Below are 24,176 nucleotides of genomic sequence, written 5' to 3'. Positions count from 1 at the left end.
TTTTTTCAAATCTTCAAAAATGATGAAAAACGGCGCGCTATAGTATGCCGTACGATATGGGCTATAGCCCATGGTCCAAAATGATGAGAAACGAGGCTAACTTCTTTTTTCAAAATTTCAAAAAACATGGGCTATAACCTTTCGTTTTTGTCATTTTGTCATTTTTTTCAAATCTTCAAAAATGATGAAAAACGGCGCGCTATAGTATGCCGTACGATATGGGCTATAGCCCATGGTCCAAAATGATGAGAAACGAGGCTAACTTTTTTTTTCAAAATTTCAAAAAACATGGGCTATAACCTTTCGTTTTTGTCATTTCGTCATTTTTTCAAATCTTCAAAAATGATGAAAAACGGCGCGCTATAGTATGCCGTACGATATGGGCTATAGCCCATGGTCCAAAATGATGAGAAACGAGGCTAACTTTTTTTTTCAAAATTTCAAAAAACATGGGCTATAACCTTTCGTTTTTGTCATTTCGTAATTTTTTTCAAATCTTTAAAAATGATGAAAAACCGCGCGCTATAGAATGCCGTACGATATGGGCTATAGCCCATGGTCCAAAATGATGAGAAACGAGGCTAACTTTTTTTTTCAAAATTTCAAAAAACATGGGCTATAACCTTTCGTTTTTGTCATTTTGTCATTTTTTTCAAATCTTCAAAAATGATGAAAAACGGCGCGCTATAGTATGCCGTACGATATGGGCTATAGCCCATGGTCCAAAATGATGAGAAGCGAGGCTAACTTTTTTTTTCAAAATTTCAAAAAACATGGGCTATAACCTTTCGTTTTTGTCATTTCGTCATTTTTTTCAAATCTTCAAAAATGATGAAAAACGGCGCGCTATAGTATGCCGTACGATATGGGCTATAGCCCATGGTCCAAAATGATAAGAAACGAGGCTAACTTTTTTTTTCAAAATTTCAAAAAACATGGGCTATAACCTTTCGTTTTTGTCATTTCGTCATTTTTTCAAATCTTTAAAAATGATGAAAAACGGCGCGCTATAGAATGCCGTACGATATGGGCTATAGCCCATGGTCCAAAATAGCCCATAACTTTTTTTTTCAAAATTTCAAAAAACATGGGCTATAACCTTTCGTTTTTGTCATTTCGTCATTTTTTTCAAATCTTCAAAAATGATGAAAAACGGCGCGCTATAGTATGCCGTACGATATGGGCTATAGCCCATGGTCCAAAATGATAAGAAACGAGGCTAACTTTTTTTTTCAAAATTTCAAAAAACATGGGCTATAACCTTTCGTTTTTGTCATTTCGTAATTTTTTTCAAATCTTTAAAAATGATGAAAAACCGCGCGCTATAGAATGCCGTACGATATGGGCTATAGCCCATGGTCCAAAATGATGAGAAACGAGGCTAACTTTTTTTTTCAAAATTTCAAAAAACATGGGCTATAACCTTTCGTTTTTGTCATTTTGTCATTTTTTTCAAATCTTCAAAAATGATGAAAAACGGCGCGCTATAGTATGCCATACGATATGGGCTATAGCCCATGGTCCAAAATGATGAGAAGCGAGGCTAACTTTTTTTTTCAAAATTTCAAAAAACATGGGCTATAACCTTTCGTTTTTGTCATTTCGTCATTTTTTTCAAATCTTCAAAAATGATGAAAAACGGCGCGCTATAGTATGCCGTACGATATGGGCTATAGCCCATGGTCCAAAATGATAAGAAACGAGGCTAACTTTTTTTTTCAAAATTTCAAAAAACATGGGCTATAACCTTTCGTTTTTGTCATTTCGTCATTTTTTCAAATCTTTAAAAATGATGAAAAACGGCGCGCTATAGAATGCCGTACGATATGGGCTATAGCCCATGGTCCAAAATAGCCCATAACTTTTTTTTTCAAAATTTCAAAAAACATGGGCTATAACCTTTCGTTTTTGTCATTTCGTCATTTTTTTCAAATCTTCAAAAATGATGAAAAACGGCGCGCTATAGTATGCCGTACGATATGGGCTATAGCCCATGGTCCAAAATGATAAGAAACGAGGCTAACTTTTTTTTTCAAAATTTCAAAAAACATGGGCTATAACCTTTCGTTTTTGTCATTTCGTCATTTTTTCAAATCTTTAAAAATGATGAAAAACGGCGCGCTATAGAATGCCGTACGATATGGGCTATAGCCCATGGTCCAAAATGATGAGAAACGAGGCTAACTTTTTTTTTTGAAATTTCAAAAAACATGGGCTATAACCTTTCGTTTTTGTCATTTTGTCATTTTTTTCAAATCTTCAAAAATGATGAAAAACGGCGCGCTATAGTATGCCGTACGATATGGGCTATAGCCCATGGTCCAAAATGATGAGAAACGAGGCTAACTTTTTTTTTCAAAATTTCAAAAAACATGGGCTATAACCTTTCGTTTTTGTCATTTCGTCATTTTTTTAAAATCTTCAAAAATGATGAAAAACGGCGCGCTATAGTATGCCGTACGATATGGGCTATAGCCCATGGTCCAAAATGATGAGAAACGAGGCTAACTTTTTTTTTTTAAATTTCAAAAAACATGGGCTATAACCTTTCGTTTTTGTCATTTCGTCATTTTTTCAAATCTTCAAAAATGATGAAAAACGGCGCGCTATAGTATGCCGTACGATATGGGCTATAGCCCATGGTCCAAAATGATGAGAAACGAGGCTAACTTTTTTTTTCAAAATTTCAAAAAACATGGGCTATAACCTTTCGTTTTTGTCATTTCGTAATTTTTTTCAAATCTTTAAAAATGATGAAAAACCGCGCGCTATAGAATGCCGTACGATATGGGCTATAGCCCATGGTCCAAAATGATGAGAAACGAGGCTAACTTTTTTTTTCAAAATTTCAAAAAACATGGGCTATAACCTTTCGTTTTTGTCATTTTGTCATTTTTTTCAAATCTTCAAAAATGATGAAAAACGGCGCGCTATAGTATGCCGTACGATATGGGCTATAGCCCATGGTCCAAAATGATGAGAAGCGAGGCTAACTTTTTTTTTCAAAATTTCAAAAAACATGGGCTATAACCTTTCGTTTTTGTCATTTCGTCATTTTTTTCAAATCTTCAAAAATGATGAAAAACGGCGCGCTATAGTATGCCGTACGATATGGGCTATAGCCCATGGTCCAAAATGATAAGAAACGAGGCTAACTTTTTTTTTCAAAATTTCAAAAAACATGGGCTATAACCTTTCGTTTTTGTCATTTCGTCATTTTTTCAAATCTTTAAAAATGATGAAAAACGGCGCGCTATAGAATGCCGTACGATATGGGCTATAGCCCATGGTCCAAAATAGCCCATAACTTTTTTTTTCAAAATTTCAAAAAACATGGGCTATAACCTTTCGTTTTTGTCATTTCGTCATTTTTTTCAAATCTTCAAAAATGATGAAAAACGGCGCGCTATAGTATGCCGTACGATATGGGCTATAGCCCATGGTCCAAAATGATAAGAAACGAGGCTAACTTTTTTTTTCAAAATTTCAAAAAACATGGGCTATAACCTTTCGTTTTTGTCATTTCGTCATTTTTTCAAATCTTTAAAAATGATGAAAAACGGCGCGCTATAGAATGCCGTACGATATGGGCTATAGCCCATGGTCCAAAATGATGAGAAACGAGGCTAACTTTTTTTTTTGAAATTTCAAAAAACATGGGCTATAACCTTTCGTTTTTGTCATTTTGTCATTTTTTTCAAATCTTCAAAAATGATGAAAAACGGCGCGCTATAGTATGCCGTACGATATGGGCTATAGCCCATGGTCCAAAATGATGAGAAACGAGGCTAACTTTTTTTTTCAAAATTTCAAAAAACATGGGCTATAACCTTTCGTTTTTGTCATTTCGTCATTTTTTTCAAATCTTCAAAAATGATGAAAAACGGCGCGCTATAGTATGCCGTACGATATGGGCTATAGCCCATGGTCCAAAATGATGAGAAACGAGGCTAACTTTTTTTTTCAAAATTTCAAAAAACATGGGCTATAACCTTTCGTTTTTGTCATTTCGTCATTTTTTTCAAATCTTCAAAAATGATGAAAAACGGCGTGCTATAGTATGCCGTACGATATGGGCTATAGCCCATGGTCCAAAATGATGAGAAACGAGGCTAACTTTTTTTTTCAAAATTTCAAAAAACATGGGCTATAACCTTTCGTTTTTGTCATTTCGTCATTTTTTTCAAATCTTCAAAAATGATGAAAAACGGCGCGCTTTAGTATGCCGTACGATATGGGCTATAGCCCATGGTCCAAAATGATGAGAAACGAGGCTAACTTTTTTTTTCAAAATTTCAAAAAACATGGGCTATAACCTTTCGTTTTTGTCATTTCGTCATTTTTTTCAAATCTTCAAAAATGATGAAAAACGGCGCGCTATAGTATGCCGTACGATATGGGCTATAGCCCATGGTCCAAAATGATGAGAAACGAGGCTAACTTTTTTTTTCAAAATTTCAAAAAACATGGGCTATAACCTTTCGTTTTTGTCATTTCGTCATTTTTTTCAAATCTTCAAAAATGATGAAAAACGGCGCGCTATAGTATGCCGTACGATATGGGCTATAGCCCATGGTCCAAAATGATGAGAAACGAGGCTAACTTTTTTTTTCAAAATTTCAAAAAACATGGGCTATAACCTTTCGTTTTTGTCATTTCGTCATTTTTTTCAAATCTTCAAAAATGATGAAAAACGGCGTGCTATAGTATGCCGTACGATATGGGCTATAGCCCATGGTCCAAAATGATGAGAAACGAGGCTAACTTTTTTTTTCAAAATTTCAAAAAACATGGGCTATAACCTTTCGTTTTTGTCATTTCGTCATTTTTTTCAAATCTTCAAAAATGATGAAAAACGGCGCGCTTTAGTATGCCGTACGATATGGGCTATAGCCCATGGTCCAAAATGATGAGAAACGAGGCTAACTTTTTTTTTCAAAATTTCAAAAAACATGGGCTATAACCTTTCGTTTTTGTCATTTCGTCATTTTTTTCAAATCTTCAAAAATGATGAAAAACGGCGCGCTATAGTATGCCGTACGATATGGGCTATAGCCCATGGTCCAAAATGATGAGAAAAGAGGCTAACTTTTTTTTTCAAAATTTCAAAAAACATGGGCTATAACCTTTCGTTTTTGTCATTTCGTCATTTTTTCAAATCTTCAAAAATGATGAAAAACGGCGCGCTATAGTATGCCGTACGATATGGGCTATAGCCCATGGTCCAAAATGATGAGAAACGAGGCTAACCTTTTTTTTTCAAAATTTCAAAAAACATGGGCTATAACCTTTCGTTTTTGTCATTTCGTAATTTTTTTCAAATCTTTAAAAATGACGAAAAACGGCGCGCTATAGAATGCCGTACGATATGGGCTATAGCCCATGGTCCAAAATGATGAGAAACGAGGCTAACTTTTTTTTTCAAAATTTCAAAAAACATGGGCTATAACCTTTCGTTTTTGTCATTTCGTAATTTTTTTCAAATCTTTAAAAATGATGAAAAACGGCGCGCTATAGAATGCCGTACGATATGGGCTATAGCCCATGGTCCAAAATGATGAGAAACGAGGCTAACTTTTTTTTTCAAAATTTCAAAAAAACATGGGCTATAACCTTTCGTTTTTGTCATTTTGTCATTTTTTTCAAATCTTCAAAAATGATGAAAAACGGCGCGCTATAGTATGCCGTACGATATGGGCTATAGCCCATGGTCCAAAATGATGAGAAACGAGGCTAACTCTTTTTTTCAAAATTTCAAAAAACATGGGCTATAACCTTTCGTTTTTGTCATTTCGTCATTTTTTTCAAATCTTCAAAAATGATGAAAAACGGCGCGCTATAGTATGCCGTACAATATGGGCTATAGCCCATGGTCCAAAATGATGAGAAACGAGGCTAACTTTTTTTTTCAAAATTTCAAAAAACATGGGCTATAACCCATCGTTTTTGTCATTTCGTAAATTTTTTCAAATCTTTAAAAATGATGAAAAACGGCGCGCTATAGTATGCCGTACGATATGGGCTATAGCCCATGGTCCAAAATGATGAGAAACGAGGCTAACCTTTTTTTTCAAAATTTCAAAAAACATGGGCTATAACCTTTCGTTTTTGTCATTTCGTAATTTTTTTCAAATCTTTAAAAATGATGAAAAACGGCGCGCTATAGAATGCCGTACGATATGGGCTATAGCCCATGGTCCAAAATGATGAGAAACGAGGCTAACTTTTTTTTTCAAAATTTCAAAAAAACATGGGCTATAACCTTTCGTTTTTGTCATTTTGTCATTTTTTTCAAATCTTCAAAAATGATGAAAAACGGCGCGCTATAGTATGCCGTACGATATGGGCTATAGCCCATGGTCCAAAATGATGAGAAACGAGGCTAACTCTTTTTTTCAAAATTTCAAAAAACATGGGCTATAACCTTTCGTTTTTGTCATTTCGTCATTTTTTTCAAATCTTCAAAAATGATGAAAAACGGCGCGCTATAGTATGCCGTACAATATGGGCTATAGCCCATGGTCCAAAATGATGAGAAACGAGGCTAACTTTTTTTTTCAAAATTTCAAAAAACATGGGCTATAACCCATCGTTTTTGTCATTTCGTAAATTTTTTCAAATCTTTAAAAATGATGAAAAACGGCGCGCTATAGTATGCCGTACGATATGGGCTATAGCCCATGGTCCAAAATGATGAGAAACGAGGCTAACCTTTTTTTTCAAAATTTCAAAAAACATGGGCTATAACCTTTCGTTTTTGTCATTTCGTAATTTTTTTCAAATCTTCAAAAATGATGAAAAACGGCGCGCTATAGTATGCCGTACGATATGGGCTATAGCCCATGGTCCAAAATGATGAGAAACGAGGCTAACTTTTTTTTTCAAAATTTCAAAAAACATGGGCTATAACCTTTCGTTTTTGTCATTTTGTCATTTTTTTCAAATCTTCAAAAATGATGAAAAACGGCGCGCTATAGTATGCCGTACGATATGGGCTATAGCCCATGGTCCAAAATGATGAGAAACGAGGCTAACTTTTTTTTTTTAAATTTCAAAAAACATGGGCTATAACCTTTCGTTTTTGTCATTTCGTCATTTTTTCAAATCTTCAAAAATGATGAAAAACGGCGTGCTATAGTATGCCGTACGATATGGGCTATAGCCCATGGTCCAAAATGATGAGAAACGAGGCTAACTTTTTTTTTCAAAATTTCAAAAAACATGGGCTATAACCTTTCGTTTTTGTCATTTCGTAATTTTTTTCAAATCTTTAAAAATGATGAAAAACCGCGCGCTATAGAATGCCGTACGATATGGGCTATAGCCCATGGTCCAAAATGATGAGAAACGAGGCTAACTTTTTTTTTCAAAATTTCAAAAAACATGGGCTATAACCTTTCGTTTTTGTCATTTTGTCATTTTTTTCAAATCTTCAAAAATGATGAAAAACGGCGCGCTATAGTATGCCGTACGATATGGGCTATAGCCCATGGTCCAAAATGATGAGAAGCGAGGCTAACTTTTTTTTTCAAAATTTCAAAAAACATGGGCTATAACCTTTCGTTTTTGTCATTTCGTCATTTTTTCAAATCTTCAAAAATGATGAAAAACGGCGCGCTATAGTATGCCGTACGATATGGGCTATAGCCCATGGTCCAAAATGATAAGAAACGAGGCTAACTTTTTTTTTCAAAATTTCAACAAACATGGGCTATAACCTTTCGTTTTTGTCATTTCGTCATTTTTTCAAATCTTTAAAAATGATGAAAAACGGCGCGCTATAGAATGCCGTACGATATGGGCTATAGCCCATGGTCCAAAATAGCCCATAACTTTTTTTTTCAAAATTTCAAAAAACATGGGCTATAACCTTTCGTTTTTGTCATTTCGTCATTTTTTTCAAATCTTCAAAAATGATGAAAAACGGCGCGCTATAGTATGCCGTACGATATGGGCTATAGCCCATGGTCCAAAATGATAAGAAACGAGGCTAACTTTTTTTTTCAAAATTTCAAAAAACATGGGCTATAACCTTTCGTTTTTGTCATTTTGTCATTTTTTAAAATCTTCAAAAATGATGAAAAACGGCGCGCTATAGTATGCCGTACGATATGGGCTTTAGCCCATGGTCCAAAATGATGAGAAACGAGGCTAACTTTTTTTTTTGAAATTTCAAAAAACATGGGCTATAACCTTTCGTTTTTGTCATTTTGTCATTTTTTTCAAATCTTCAAAAATGATGAAAAACGGCGCGCTATAGTATGCCGTACGATATGGGCTATAGCCCATGGTCCAAAATGATGAGAAACGAGGCTAACTTTTTTTTTCAACATTTCAAAAAACATGGGCTATAACCTTTCGTTTTTGTCATTTCGTCATTTTTTTAAAATCTTCAAAAATGATGAAAAACGGCGCGCTATAGTATGCCGTACGATATGGGCTATAGCCCATGGTCCAAAATGATGAGAAACGAGGCTAACTTTTTTTTTCAAAATTTCAAAAAACATGGGCTATAACCTTTCGTTTTTGTCATTTTGTCATTTTTTCAAATCTTCAAAAATGATGAAAAACGGCGCGCTATAGTATGCCGTACGATATGGGCTTTAGCCCATGGTCCAAAATGATGAGAAACGAGGCTAACCTTTTTTTTCAAAATTTCAAAAAACATGGGCTATAACCTTTCGTTTTTGTCATTTCGTCATTTTTTTCAAATCTTCAAAAATGATGAAAAACGGCGCGCTATAGTATGCCGTACGATATGGGCTATAGCCCATGGTCCAAAATGATGAGAAACGAGGCTAACTTTTTTTTTCAAAATTTCAAAAAACATGGGCTATAACCTTTCGTTTTTGTCATTTCGTCATTTTTTTCAAATCTTCAAAAATGATGAAAAACGGCGCGCTATAGTATGCCGTACGATATGGGCTATAGCCCATGGTCCAAAATTATGAGAAACGAGGCTAACTTTTTTTTTCAAAATTTCAAAAAACATGGGCTATAACCTTTCGTTTTTGTCATTTCGTCATTTTTTTCAAATCTTCAAAAATGATGAAAAACGGCGCGCTATAGTATGCCGTACGATATGGGCTATAGCCCATGGTCCAAAATGATGAGAAACGAGGCTAACTTTTTTTTTCAAAATTTCAAAAAACATGGGCTATAACCTTTCGTTTTTGTCATTTCGTCATTTTTTTCAAATCTTCAAAAATGATGAAAAACGGCGCGCTATAGTATGCCGTACGATATGGGCTATAGCCCATGGTCCAAAATGATGAGAAACGAGGCTAACTTTTTTTTTCAAAATTTCAAAAAACATGGGCTATAACCTTTCGTTTTTGTCATTTCGTAATTTTTTTCAAATCTTTAAAAATGATGAAAAACGGCGCGCTATAGAATGCCGTACGATATGGGCTATAGCCCATGGTCCAAAATGATGAGAAACGAGGCTAACTTTTTTCTTCAAAATTTCAAAAAACATGGGCTATAACCTTTCGTTTTTGTCATTTTGTCATTTTTTCAAATCTTCAAAAATGATGAAAAACGGCGTGCTATAGTATGCCGTACGATATGGGCTTTAGCCCATGGTCCAAAATGATGAGAAACGAGGCTAACTTTTTTTTTCGAAATTTCAAAAAACATGGGCTATAACCTGTCGTTTTTGTCATTTCGTCATTTTTTTCAAATCTTCAAAAATGATGAAAAACGGCGCGCTATAGTATGCCGTACGATATGGGCTATAGCCCATGGTCCAAAATGATGAGAAACGAGGCTAACTTTTTTTTTCAAAATTTCAAAAAACATGGGCTATAACCTTTCGTTTTTGTCATTTCGTCATTTTTTTCAAATCTTCAAAATGATGAAAAACGGCGCGCTATAGTATGCCGTACGATATGGGCTATAGCCCATGGTCCAAAATGATGAGAAATGAGGCTAACTTTTTTTTTCAAAATTTCAAAAAACATGGGCTATAACCTTTCGTTTTTGTCATTTCGTCATTTTTTTCAAATCTTCAAAAATGATGAAAAACGGCGCGCTATAGTATGCCGTACGATATGGGCTATAGCCCATGGTCCAAAATGATGAGAAACGAGGCTAACTTTTTTTTTCAAAATTTCAAAAAACATGGGCTATAACCTTTCGTTTTTGTCATTTCGTAATTTTTTTAAAATCTTTAAAAATGATGAAAAACGGCGCGCTATAGAATGCCGTACGATATGGGCTATAGCCCATGGTCCAAAATGATGAGAAATGAGGCTAACTTTTTTTTTCAAAATTTCAAAAAACATGGGCTATAACCTTTCGTTTTTGTCATTTTGTCATTTTTTCAAATCTTCAAAAATGATGAAAAACGGCGCGCTATAGTATGCCGTACGATATGGGCTTTAGCCCATGGTCCAAAATGATGAGAAACGAGGCTAACTTTTTTTTTTGAAATTTCAAAAAACATGGGCTATAACCTTTCGTTTTTGTCATTTTGTCATTTTTTTTCAAATCTTCAAAAATGATGAAAAACGGCGCGCTATAGTATGCCGTACGATATGGGCTATAGCCCATGGTCCAAAATGATGAGAAACGAGGCTAACTTTTTTTTTCAAAATTTCAAAAAACATGGGCTATAACCTTTCGTTTTTGTCATTTCGTCATTTTTTTCAAATCTTCAAAAATGATGAAAAACGGCGCGCTATAGTATGCCGTACGATATGGGCTATAGCCCATGGTCCAAAATGATGAGAAACGAGGCTAACTTTTTTTTTCAAAATTTCAAAAAACATGGGCTATAACCTTTCGTTTTTGTCATTTCGTCATTTTTTTCAAATCTTCAAAAATGATGAAAAACGGCGCGCTATAGTATGCCGTACGATATGGGCTATAGCCCATGGTCCAAAATGATGAGAAACGAGGCTAACTTTTTTTTTCAAAATTTCAAAAAACATGGGCTATAACCTTTCGTTTTTGTCATTTCGTAATTTTTTCAAATCTTTAAAAATGATGAAAAACGGCGCGCTATAGAATGCCGTACGATATGGGCTATAGCCCATGGTCCAAAATGATGAGAAACGAGGCTAACTTTTTTTTTCAAAATTTCAAAAAACATGGGCTATAACCTTTCGTTTTTGTCATTTTGTCATTTTTTCAAATCTTCAAAAATGATGAAAAACGGCGCGCTATAGTATGCCGTACGATATGGGCTTTAGCCCATGGTCCAAAATGATGAGAAACGAGGCTAACTTTTTTTTTGAAATTTCAAAAAACATGGGCTATAACCTTTCGTTTTTGTCATTTTGTAATTTCTTTCAAATCTTCAAAAATGATGAAAAACGGCGCGCTATAGTATGCCGTACGATATGGGCTATAGCCCATGGTCCAAAATGATGAGAAACGAGGCTAACTTTTTTTTTCAAAATTTCAAAAAACATGGGCTATAACCTTTCGTTTTTGTCATTTCGTCATTCTTTTCAAATCTTCAAAAATGATGAAAAACGGCGCGCTATAGTATGCCGTACGATATGGGCTATAGCCCATGGTCCAAAATGATGAGAAACGAGGCTAACTTTTTTTTTCAAAATTTCAAAAAACATGGGCTATAACCTTTCGTTTTTGTCATTTCGTAATTTTTTTCAAATCTTCAAAAATGATGAAAAACGGCGCGCTATAGTATGCCGTACGATATGGGCTATAGCCCATGGTCCAAAATGATGAGAAACGAGGCTAACTTTTTTTTTCAAAATTTCAAAAAACATGGGCTATAACCTTTCGTTTTTGTCATTTCGTCATTTTTTTCAAATCTTCAAAAATGATGAAAAACGGCGCGCTATAGTATGCCGTACGATATGGGCTATAGCCCATGGTCCAAAATGATGAGAAACGAGGCTAACTTTTTTTTTCAAAATTTCAAAAAACATGGGCTATAACCTTTCGTTTTTGTCATTTCGTAATTTTTTTCAAATCTTTAAAAATGATGAAAAACGGCGCGCTATAGAATGCCGTACGATATGGGCTACAGCCCATGGTCCAAAATGATGAGAAACGAGGCTAACTTTTTTTTTCAAATTTTCAAAAAACATGGGCTATAACCTTTCGTTTTTGTCATTTTGTCATTTTTTCAAATCTTCAAAAATGATGAAAAACGGCGCGCTATAGTATGCCGTACGATATGGGCTTTAGCCCATGGTCCAAAATGATGAGAAACGAGGCTAACTTTTTTTTTTGAAATTTCAAAAAACATGGGCTATAACCTTTCGTTTTTGTCATTTTGTCATTTCTTTCAAATCTTCAAAAATGATGAAAAACGGCGCGCTATAGTATGCCGTACGATATGGGCTATAGCCCATGGTCCAAAATGATGAGAAACGAGGCTAACTTTTTTTTTCAAAATTTCAAAAAACATGGGCTATAACCTTTCGTTTTTGTCATTTCGTCATTTTTTTCAAATCTTCAAAAATGATGAAAAACGGCGCGCTATAGTATGCCGTACGATATGGGCTATAGCCCATGGTCCAAAATGATGAGAAACGAGGCTAACTTTTTTTTTCAAAATTTCAAAAAACATGGGCTATAACCTTTCGTTTTTGTCATTTCGTCATTTTTTTCAAATCTTCAAAAATGATGAAAAACGGCGCGCTATAGTATGCCGTACGATATGGGCTATAGCCCATGGTCCAAAATGATGAGAAACGAGGCTAACTTTTTTTATCAAAATTTCAAAAAACATGGGCTATAACCTTTCGTTTTTGTCATTTCGTAATTTTTTTCAAATCTTCAAAAATGATGAAAAACGGCGCGCTATAGTATGCCGTACGATATGGGCTATAGCCCATGGTCCAAAATGATGAGAAACGAGGCTAACTTTTTTTTTCAAAATTTCAAAAAACATGGGCTATAACCTTTCGTTTTTGTCATTTCGTCATTTTTTTCAAATCTTCAAAAATGATGAAAAACGGCGCGCTATAGTATGCCGTACGATATGGGCTATAGCCCATGGTCCAAAATGATGAGAAACGAGGCTAACTTTTTTTTTCAAAATTTCAAAAAACATGGGCTATAACCTTTCGTTTTTGTCATTTCGTAATTTTTTTCAAATCTTTAAAAATGATGAAAAACGGCGCGCTATAGAATGCCGTACGATATGGGCTATAGCCCATGGTCCAAAATGATGAGAAACGAGGCTAACTTTTTTTTTCAAATTTTCAAAAAACATGGGCTATAACCTTTCGTTTTTGTCATTTTGTCATTTTTTCAAATCTTCAAAAATGATGAAAAACGGCGCGCTATAGTATGCCGTACGATATGGGCTTTAGCCCATGGTCCAAAATGATGAGAAACGAGGCTAACTTTTTTTTTCGAAATTTCAAAAAACATGGGCTATAACCTTTCGTTTTTGTCATTTCGTCATTTTTTTCAAATCTTCAAAAATGATGAAAAACGGCGCGCTATAGTATGCTGTACGATATGGGCTATAGCCCATGGTCCAAAATGATGAGAAACGAGGCTAACTTTTTTTTTCAAAATTTCAAAAAACATGGGCTATAACCTTTCGTTTTTGTCATTTCGTCATTTTTTTCAAATCTTCAAAAATGATGAAAAACGGCGCGCTATAGTATGCCGTACGATATGGGCTATAGCCCATGGTCCAAAATGATGAGAAACGAGGCTAACTTTTTTTTTCAAAATTTCAAAAAACATGGGCTATAACCTTTCGTTTTTGTCATTTCGTCATTTTTTTCAAATCTTCAAAAATGATGAAAAACGGCGCGCTATAGTATGCCGTACGATATGGGCTATAGCCCATGGTCCAAAATGATGAGAAACGAGGCTAACTTTTTTTTTCAAAATTTCAAAAAACATGGGCTATAACCTTTCGTTTTTGTCATTTCGTAATTTTTTTCAAATCTTTAAAAATGATGAAAAACGGCGCGCTATAGAATGCCGTACGATATGGGCTATAGCCCATGGTCCAAAATGATGAGAAACGAGGCTAACTTTTTTTTTCAAAATTTCAAAAAACATGGGCTATAACCTTTCGTTTTTGTCATTTTGTCATTTTTTCAAATCTTCAAAAATGATGAAAAACGGCGCGCTATAGTATGCCGTACGATATGGGCTTTAGCCCATGGTCCAAAATGATGAGAAACGAGGCTAACTTTTTTTTTCGAAATTTCAAAAAACATGGGCTATAACCTTTCGTTTTTGTCATTTCGTCATTTTTTTCAAATCTTCAAAAATGATGAAAAACGGCGCGCTATAGTATGCCGTACGATATGGGCTATAGCCCATGGTCCAAAATGATGAGAAACGAGGCTAACTTTTTTTTTCAAAATTTCAAAAAACATGGGATATAACCTTTCGTTTTTGTCATTTCGTCATTTTTTTCAAATCTTCAAAAATGATGTAAAACGGCCCGCTATAGTATGCCGTACGATATGGGCTATAGCCCATGGTCCAAAATGATGAGAAACGAGGCTAACTTTTTTTTTCAAAATTTCAAAAACATGGGCTATAACCTTTCGTTTTTGTCATTTTGTCATTTTTTTTAAATCTTCAAAAATGATGAAAAACGGCGCGCTATAGTATGCCGTACGATATGGGCTATAGCCCATGGTCCAAAATGATGAGAAACGAGGCTAACTTTTTTTTTCAAATTTTCAAAAAACATGGGCTATAACCTTTCGTTTTTGTCATTTTGTCATTTTTTCAAATCTTCAAAAATGATGAAAAACGGCGCGCTATAGTATGCCGTACGATATGGGCTTTAGCCCATGGTCCAAAATGATGAGAAACGAGGCTAACTTTTTTTTTTGAAATTTCAAAAAACATGGGCTATAACCTTTCGTTTTTGTCATTTTGTCATTTCTTTCAAATCTTCAAAAATGATGAAAAACGGCGCGCTATAGTATGCCGTACGATATGGGCTATAGCCCATGGTCCAAAATGATGAGAAACGAGGCTAACTTTTTTTTTCAAAATTTCAAAAAACATGGGCTATAACCTTTCGTTTTTGTCATTTCGTCATTTTTTTCAAATCTTCAAAAATGATGAAAAACGGCGCGCTATAGTATGCCGTACGATATGGGCTATAGCCCATGGTCCAAAATGATGAGAAACGAGGCTAACTTTTTTTTTCAAAATTTCAAAAAACATGGGCTATAACCTTTCGTTTTTGTCATTTCGTCATTTTTTTCAAATCTTCAAAAATGATGAAAAACGGCGCGCTATAGTATGCCGTACGATATGGGCTATAGCCCATGGTCCAAAATGATGAGAAACGAGGCTAACTTTTTTTTTCAAAATTTCAAAAAACATGGGCTATAACCTTTCGTTTTTGTCATTTCGTAATTTTTTTCAAATCTTCAAAAATGATGAAAAACGGCGCGCTATAGTATGCCGTACGATATGGGCTATAGCCCATGGTCCAAAATGATGAGAAACGAGGCTAACTTTTTTTTTCAAAATTTCAAAAAACATGGGCTATAACCTTTCGTTTTTGTCATTTCGTCATTTTTTTCAAATCTTCAAAAATGATGAAAAACGGCGCGCTATAGTATGCCGTACGATATGGGCTATAGCCCATGGTCCAAAATGATGAGAAACGAGGCTAACTTTTTTTTTCAAAATTTCAAAAAACATGGGCTATAACCTTTCGTTTTTGTCATTTCGTAATTTTTTTCAAATCTTTAAAAATGATGAAAAACGGCGCGCTATAGAATGCCGTACGATATGGGCTATAGCCCATGGTCCAAAATGATGAGAAACGAGGCTAACTTTTTTTTTCAAATTTTCAAAAAACATGGGCTATAACCTTTCGTTTTTGTCATTTTGTCATTTTTTCAAATCTTCAAAAATGATGAAAAACGGCGCGCTATAGTATGCCGTACGATATGGGCTTTAGCCCATGGTCCAAAATGATGAGAAACGAGGCTAACTTTTTTTTTCGAAATTTCAAAAAACATGGGCTATAACCTTTCGTTTTTGTCATTTCGTCATTTTTTTCAAATCTTCAAAAATGATGAAAAACGGCGCGCTATAGTATGCTGTACGATATGGGCTATAGCCCATGGTCCAAAATGATGAGAAACGAGGCTAACTTTTTTTTTCAAAATTTCAAAAAACATGGGCTATAACCTTTCGTTTTTGTCATTTCGTCATTTTTTTCAAATCTTCAAAAATGATGAAAAACGGCGCGCTATAGTATGCCGTACGATATGGGCTATAGCCCATGGTCCAAAATGATGAGAAACGAGGCTAACTTTTTTTTTCAAAATTTCAAAAAACATGGGCTATAACCTTTCGTTTTTGTCATTTCGTCATTTTTTTCAAATCTTCAAAAATGATGAAAAACGGCGCGCTATAGTATGCCGTACGATATGGGCTATAGCCCATGGTCCAAAATGATGAGAAACGAGGCTAACTTTTTTTTTCAAAATTTCAAAAAACATGGGCTATAACCTTTCGTTTTTGTCATTTCGTAATTTTTTTCAAATCTTTAAAAATGATGAAAAACGGCGCGCTATAGAATGCCGTACGATATGGGCTATAGCCCATGGTCCAAAATGATGAGAAACGAGGCTAACTTTTTTTTTCAAAATTTCAAAAAACATGGGCTATAACCTTTCGTTTTTGTCATTTTGTCATTTTTTCAAATCTTCAAAAATGATGAAAAACGGCGCGCTATAGTATGCCGTACGATATGGGCTTTAGCCCATGGTCCAAAATGATGAGAAACGAGGCTAACTTTTTTTTTCGAAATTTCAAAAAACATGGGCTATAACCTTTCGTTCTTTTAAGTTGTGTTCGCGAAATACTTCGCTTATGGGAGGTTTCGATCTGAGAAAGCGAGGTGCAGATATTCATTTATGAACTCACACAGGCATTTTATATGCACTGTGGGTTTAAGGCTCGTGACGCAGGCACCCAGCGCCTTAGGCGTATATAAGGCCTAGCTGCTGCGTCACAGGCCACTCGTTTTCCTTCTGCCACAGAGGTTGCATGATAACGCTAGCCAGTTATACTTTGGGCGATTCAACACTTCATAAACCGGGCGAGAGACAGGACTCAAGCTCCGTGAGGTTCCCTAGTAGTGTACTGGTTAGATTCATATCTATTTTTTAAAAGCAGAGAGAACTCTAAAGCTTTTCCTCGACGTTTAAATTAGTTTAAAACTCAGGAAACTGCTAATTTTACTACAAGCTAATTCGCGCGAGCGAAGCTACCTAACATAGCTACTCTCACGGGCCTAACACCCGTCCCAGCTAGCTTAAACACACAGCCTTTTTCTCGACGTTAAACTAGTTTTTAATTCAGGAAAACTAGCTAATTCCAACAAGCTATCTTCCCGTTGGGAAGCTAGTTAGCCTTAGCTGCGCGGAATCACGGGCCTATTACCCGCGGCTCCGCTAGCTTATAGCTAACTTGAGAACAAAGGAACGGGTGAACCCGCTCTTTTTAAGATAGCCGTTCACTAACTGTGACGATAGCTAACAGAGGAACGGGTGAACCCGCTCTTTTAAGCTAGCCGTTCACTAAACTGTGACGATAGCGAAAAAGAAAACAAATGTCTAAGTTTGCTTCTACGAGAAGTTCGAGGGCGACAGACCCGACCCAGACCTGCCTCCTCAAAGGGAGAAGCAGGTCTGCGAAGGGCCTCCGCGCTCCATGCCTAGACAGCGGGTCGACTGGCCACCGTTAGCACGTAGCACACCAGTGCCGCGTGCTAGCGCGGCTAACAAAGACAACACTGCATCCTCCCGGGTCCCGATAGCCAGGGCCGAAACCCATGACTACGGGGCCTGGGGAGCGAAGCAGAAAATGACGACCCAGCCAAAGCAGCCAACTGAGCGGGGGAAGTTACACGCTATACGGCATATTACCGTAGAAGAGTTTCCCCCCGCTCCATTGACTAGACCGCGCCAGCTGCTAGTCAAGGCTGCCGTGGAGCCTCCCCCGAAGCACGCAGCACACACTGTCGTGCCTAGGAGGATGGCTGACCGCAGAAAATATTTTTCTATTGTCCCGGGCTCGCGCATGCTCGCATTGTTCGACCAGGGAAGCCCTGCTATATCCCGTGCGACAACATGGAGACCGTGCCCCGCATCACTGTGTCAACACAGCACCAGCCCGACGGCCGCGCTACGCGAGCCCCAGGCTTTGCGGCCTTCCCTCTTCCCACTACTACATCCAGCAGAGAGTATAGTGGTCTCGAACCACAAACCAAACGTTTCAGTGGGAATGTACACGCAGTTCTGCCCCTGTGCAAACCCCTCAAACATGGTGAATGTGCATGATTATGTCACAAATGTGTATGTTTTTTAATTCAATAAAAAAGTAACACAAACATCTCACTCAACGCCGTTCCCCAGACCCACTGCTTCCCTCAACATTACAAGGTATGTACATTGTGAAGCTAGGTTTGTTTAGCTGTTTAGCTAACATTTAAAAGAGGTCGGGTTTAACAACCTCGTTGGATGGTCGCTGCCATCCTAGCATGCTTAGCATTACTAGTCAGGCTGCTTTCAGGGTGGACGACGGACACAGAGGACGCCCCGGGACCGCTGGCCGCTGCTCTCCTCCGCCCTACAAACGTTTCAGAGGGAATGTACATGCAGCTGCTGCCACTGTACAGAACCCCTCAAATGTTAAAATGTGCATAATTATGTCACAATGTGTATGTTTTTTACTTCAAAGAGTAACACAAAAACGAAAAACACAAGAACAACTTGAAACCTGACACAAGGGCATAAGCCCATACGTGGGGATTATAACCCGCCTCTGGGACAGTTTTAAAACTGTCCCAGGCCCGGGAGGTCACGCCCAATTATTTTTTCAATTAATTGAGAAATTAACGGCCTGTCTACTGATGCCATGCCTCTACACGCCTAGGCCACTAGAGTGCACCAGAGCCTCACAGACAGAACCTTCCCCTAGAACGGGGGCTTCTCCTCTCACGGGCACAGGCCCATACGTGGGAAATATACGAGAGCAGGGGTCAGGACGTACCCCTGAATCTCTCCTCCCTTCAGGGGTCCGAGTTAGAGGGTAGTGGTCACGGACCTCACCCTCAAAACCGCAGACTCTAAAGACATTTCAAAGCCGAAAATTGTGCATGCTACTAGCCTCTGTACCATTTTCTGCATTTGTTGTTAATGTGTATTCTCTGTATTTTTTTTTAATAAAATAAAAATATACATGAAACAAAAACACGAATACGACCTGTAGGCCATAGGCCCATACGTGGGGAATAACCACGCTCTGTGACAGTATTATACTGTCACAGGCCGGGTAAACTACGCCCAATTATTTTCTCACCTCAATGAAAGAATAACGGCGTTTAATGGTAATGCCTCTACGCGCCTAGGCCACTAGAGTGCACCAGAACCTCACAGACAGAACCTTCCCAGGAGGACGGAAGGCTCCCTATCACCCGTTAAAACAGGTGTGCAAGACCCCATTTGCCACACACACCGCGGGTGCGGGACAATACAGAGGGGACGTGCACGCAGAAATGCCTCAGCACAGGCCCCTCAAAAGAGCACGATCATGTGCTTCACATTCAGCATGTGTTAATGAGATAATCGCCACAGACAGTACTGTTTAAAGCAGCTCTCATTCTCTCATCTAAAAGAAGAGAAACATTTGTCCCCATGCGCTCAAATCGCTAGAGGGCACCAAAGCCTCACGGACAGAATCCCCTGAAACAGAAGGGGCTCCCTGTTAGGTCATCAAGCTCAGTGCTGGATACTGGGAACTCCCCATGATCATGCGCACTATAGCAGAGGGCTAAAGGTTAAATAAAACCGCACACTCTCGAAGGAATCATCTTCTCGAGAGCAGACGGAGAGGATAGGGGCACATTCTAAAGGAGGAAATCGATTCCGTCCTGCAGAAAGACGCCATCTCAGAGGTCCCTGTCAACCAGTCTCTTAACGGGTTCCCCGCTATTTTCTGGTGAAAAGACAGGGGGCGGGCTTCGCCCATTCAAACCTCAGAGCCCCGACTCGATTTTGATGACTTTGGCTTCAAAATGCTGACACCGCCAGCCCTACTAAGCTTACTCCGCGAAGGGGACTGGCACACGTTAAATGGACCTACAGAACACATACTTTCAAGGTCCAAACTACCCCCCCGCACAGGAAAAAATTCTGCGCTTCGGGTTCAAAGGGAGAGTACGAATACAACGTCCTCCCGTTCGGACTGTCCCTGAGTCCGAGAGTCTCTGTGAAGGTTACAGCCACGGCTATAAGCTCCACTATGACAACAGGACATTCGTCTAGCAGCGTGCATAGACGACTGGCTCCTGTCAACAGACTCGCCACAGGAGGCGCTGTTGCACACTCAACGAGTGCTCAACCACCTCCACTCTCTAGGGTTCCGAGTGAACCAGGAGAAGAGCGTGTTAACGCCGACACAGTCTATAGACTTCATCGGTATAATGCTGGACTCGATTTCTTTCACGGCTCGTCCGAGCCAAGAAAGAATAGAGGCGATAATACAGTCCACGGCATCATTCAAAAGGGATCGCTCGATTCCTTTTCATGCATGCCTGCGGATGGCGGGGCTTATGGCCTCGGTGGTTTACATAATACGCCTAGCCAGGCTAAAATATGAGACCTTTTCAACAGTGGATGAATGCGTTACGCATACCCATGCACCGTCGCCGCCAGAGGGTAACAGTGACGTCACAATGCGTGCTAGCACTGAAATGGTGGGCGGGCAGATGAGCCCTCTCAGAAGGCGTCCCTATGGGCAGACCTCTGACCAGGAAAGTCGTCACCACAGACGCCAGCATGTCTGGCTGGGGAGCCACATTGGAGGGCACTACAGCCAGAGGACTGTGGACAGGACAACTACTGTGCTTTATAAATAAAGTTGAGTTGAGTCCTGCCACATCAATTATCTGGAGTTGATGGCGGTGTTCCTCGCACTGAGGTGCTTCGAACCGCGCATCCAAGGTTGCCACGTCCTGGTCAGGACAGACAACACGACAACGATGTGCTACATCAACAAGCAAGAGGGACTCAGGTCCCCCCGCTTGCACCAACTGGCTCAGAAACTCACGTTGCGGTGCAACGCTCGTCTCTTGTCCATTACAGCGTGCCACGTCCCGGGTGTTCTAAACACAGGAGCGGACCTGCTGTCCAGGGGAGACCTCCGATACGCAGACTGGTCACTACACCCCGAGGTAGCAAACCAGATCTGGGGCAGGTTCGGAGCGCCCGAGGTAGACTTGTTCGCCTCAGAGCAGGACACGGAATGTCCTCTCTTCTTCGCCATAAGAGGACCATCGACATTGGGACTAGACGCTCTAGCTCACCAATGGCCCAGGTCCCTTCTCTACGCCTTCCCTTCACTGAGTCTCGTTCTCCATACTCTGAACAGAGTGAGGACTCAGGGTCTGACGCTACTTCTAGTAGCACCAGCCTGGGGCGTGTGGAGGACGGAGATAGCTCCCCTCCTCTACAGCCGACCATGGAAGCTCCCTCTACGAGCGGATCTCCTCACGCAGGCGAAAGGAGAGATCTTCCACCCTTGCCCCAGGGACCTAGACCTATGGGTCTGGCCCGTGAGAGGGTGATGCTGACAGAAACCGGCCTCCCTCCGAATGTTATTGCAACAATTCAGAGAGCCAGAGCCCAGTCAACAGCAATACGCTGCGAAACAGCCTGGAGCGTGTTCGGGCGGTGGTGCTTCGAACGACCTAACCAGGTTATCCCCTTCCAAGCTTCAATAGTCGACATCCTGACATTCTTGCAGGAGTTCCTGGATAGAGGTCTAGGCCTCTCTTCAGTGAAAACCCACCTGGCAGCCATCTCGGCTTGCCACGTGGGCATTGACAACCAGACGGTATGGAAACATCTGCTGGTAAAACAGTTTGTGAAGGGCGTACGCAGGGACTGTAAGGTCAACAGGCCCCTGGCCCCCTCCTTGGATCTGTCACTAGTACTCAGGGCTCTAACCAATGAGCCCTTCGAGCCACTGCAGACGGCTGACTTAAAGTTTCTTACTCTTAAGACAGCCCTCCTAGTCGCTCTGACGACCGCTAAGAGGGTCAGCGATCTACATGCACTTTCGACCACTCCAGAGTGCATGAGATTTGACGACAGGTCAACCAAGGTCACCATCAAAGCAAACCCAGCCTTCTTACCAAAGAATGCTTTCTCGGTCTGCGTACCGGTGGACCTACAGGCTTTCCACCCTCCCCCCCTTCGCCACGGAAGAGGACAGGAGGCTGAACCGCCTTTGTCCAGTAAGAGCGCTCCGCGCCTACATGGACAGGACAGGCCCCTACAGGATAGGCCATCAATTGTTCGTATCCTGGGGTGAAAGAACCAGGGGAAAACCTGTCACCAAGGTCACTATCTCCAACTGGATAGTGCAGGCCATTCATCTGGCCTATACCACTCAAGGAATAGAGCCTCCGCTTACGCTAAGGGCTCATTCCACGAGAGGCATGGCAGCATCCTGGGCGCTCCACAGGGGCATCTCGATCCAGGACGCCTGCACAGCAGCGAGCTGGTCCTCCTCCTCGACCTTCGCCACATACTATAACCTAGATGTGGCGGTGCCTTCTATAGCGCACGCGGTCTTGGGAGCAGCCGCACCATAGGTGGACTATAATAAAGTCCACCTTACAGAGCCCCGAAGGGAAGGGGACAAAGTCCCCTCCTCCCTCTATAAACCCAGGCTACCTGGGGTAGTCTGGGACCGGGCCACAAACCTGAGGTTTGTCCCCAGCCCTTAAATTATCCCAAAGTCCTAGGACTCACTGGCTAGTTCTGGATACGGGAGTTCATAAGGTCCCATAAGCGAAGTATTTCGCGAACACAACTTAAAAGAACATGAAGGTTACTTTAGTAACCATGGTTCTTTAAGTAAGTGAGCGAAATACTTCGCTGAACACCCTTCTGTCATGCTCTGTGGCAGAAGGAAATTGTTCGAGTGGCCTGTGACGCAGCAGCTAGGCCTTATATACGCCTAAGGCGCTGGGTGCCTGCGTCACGAGCCTTAAACCCACAGTGCATATAAAATGCCTGTGTGAGTTCATAAATGAATATCTGCACCTCGCTTTCTCAGATCGAAACCTCCCATAAGCGAAGTATTTCGCTCACTTACTTAAAGAACCATGGTTACTAAAGTAACCTTCATGTTTTTGTCATTTCGTCATTTTTTTCAAATCTTCAAAAATGATGAAAAACGGCGCGCTATAGTATGCCGTACGATATGGGCTATAGCCCATGGTCCAAAATGATGAGAAACGAGGCTAACTTTTTTTTTCAAAATTTCAAAAAACATGGGCTATAACCTTTCGTTTTTGTCATTTCGTCATTTTTTTCAAATCTTCAAAAATGATGTAAAACGGCCCGCTATAGTATGCCGTACGATATGGGCTATAGCCCATGGTCCAAAATGATGAGAAACGAGGCTAACTTTTTTTTTCAAAATTTCAAAAACATGGGCTATAACCTTTCGTTTTTGTCATTTTGTCATTTTTTTTAAATCTTCAAAAATGATGAAAAACGGCGCGCTATAGTATGCCGTACGATATGGGCTATAGCCCATGGTCCAAAATGATGAGAAACGAGGCTAACTTTTTTTTTCAAAATTTCAAAAAACATGGGCTATAACCTTTCGTTTTTGTCATTTTGTCATTTTTTCAAATCTTCAAAAATGATGAAAAACGGCGCGCTATAGTATGCCGTACGATATGGGCTTTAGCCCATGGTCCAAAATGATGAGAAACGAGGCTAACTTTTTTTTTCGAAATTTCAAAAAACATGGGCTATAACCTTTCGTTTTTGTCATTTCGTCATTTTTTTCAAATCTTCAAAAATGATGAAAAACGGCGCGCTATAGTATGCCGTACGATATGGGCTATAGCCCATGGTCCAAAATGATGAGAAACGAGGCTAACTTTTTTTTTCAAAATTTCAAAAAACATGGGCTATAACCTTTCGTTTTTGTCATTTCGTCATTTTTTTCAAATCTTCAAAAATGATGTAAAACGGCCCGCTATAGTATGCCGTACGATATGGGCTATAGCCCATGGTCCAAAATGATGAGAAACGAGGCTAACTTTTTTTTTCAAAATTTCAAAAACATGGGCTATAACCTTTCGTTTTTGTCATTTTGTCATTTTTTTTAAATCTTCAAAAATGATGAAAAACGGCGCGCTATAGTATGCCGTA

This window comes from Protomyctophum bolini, assembly GCF_963924005.1.
Source record: "Protomyctophum bolini genome assembly, chromosome: 8".
NCBI lineage: Eukaryota > Metazoa > Chordata > Actinopteri > Myctophiformes > Myctophidae > Protomyctophum > Protomyctophum bolini.
This window is presented reverse-complemented; position numbering follows the sequence as displayed.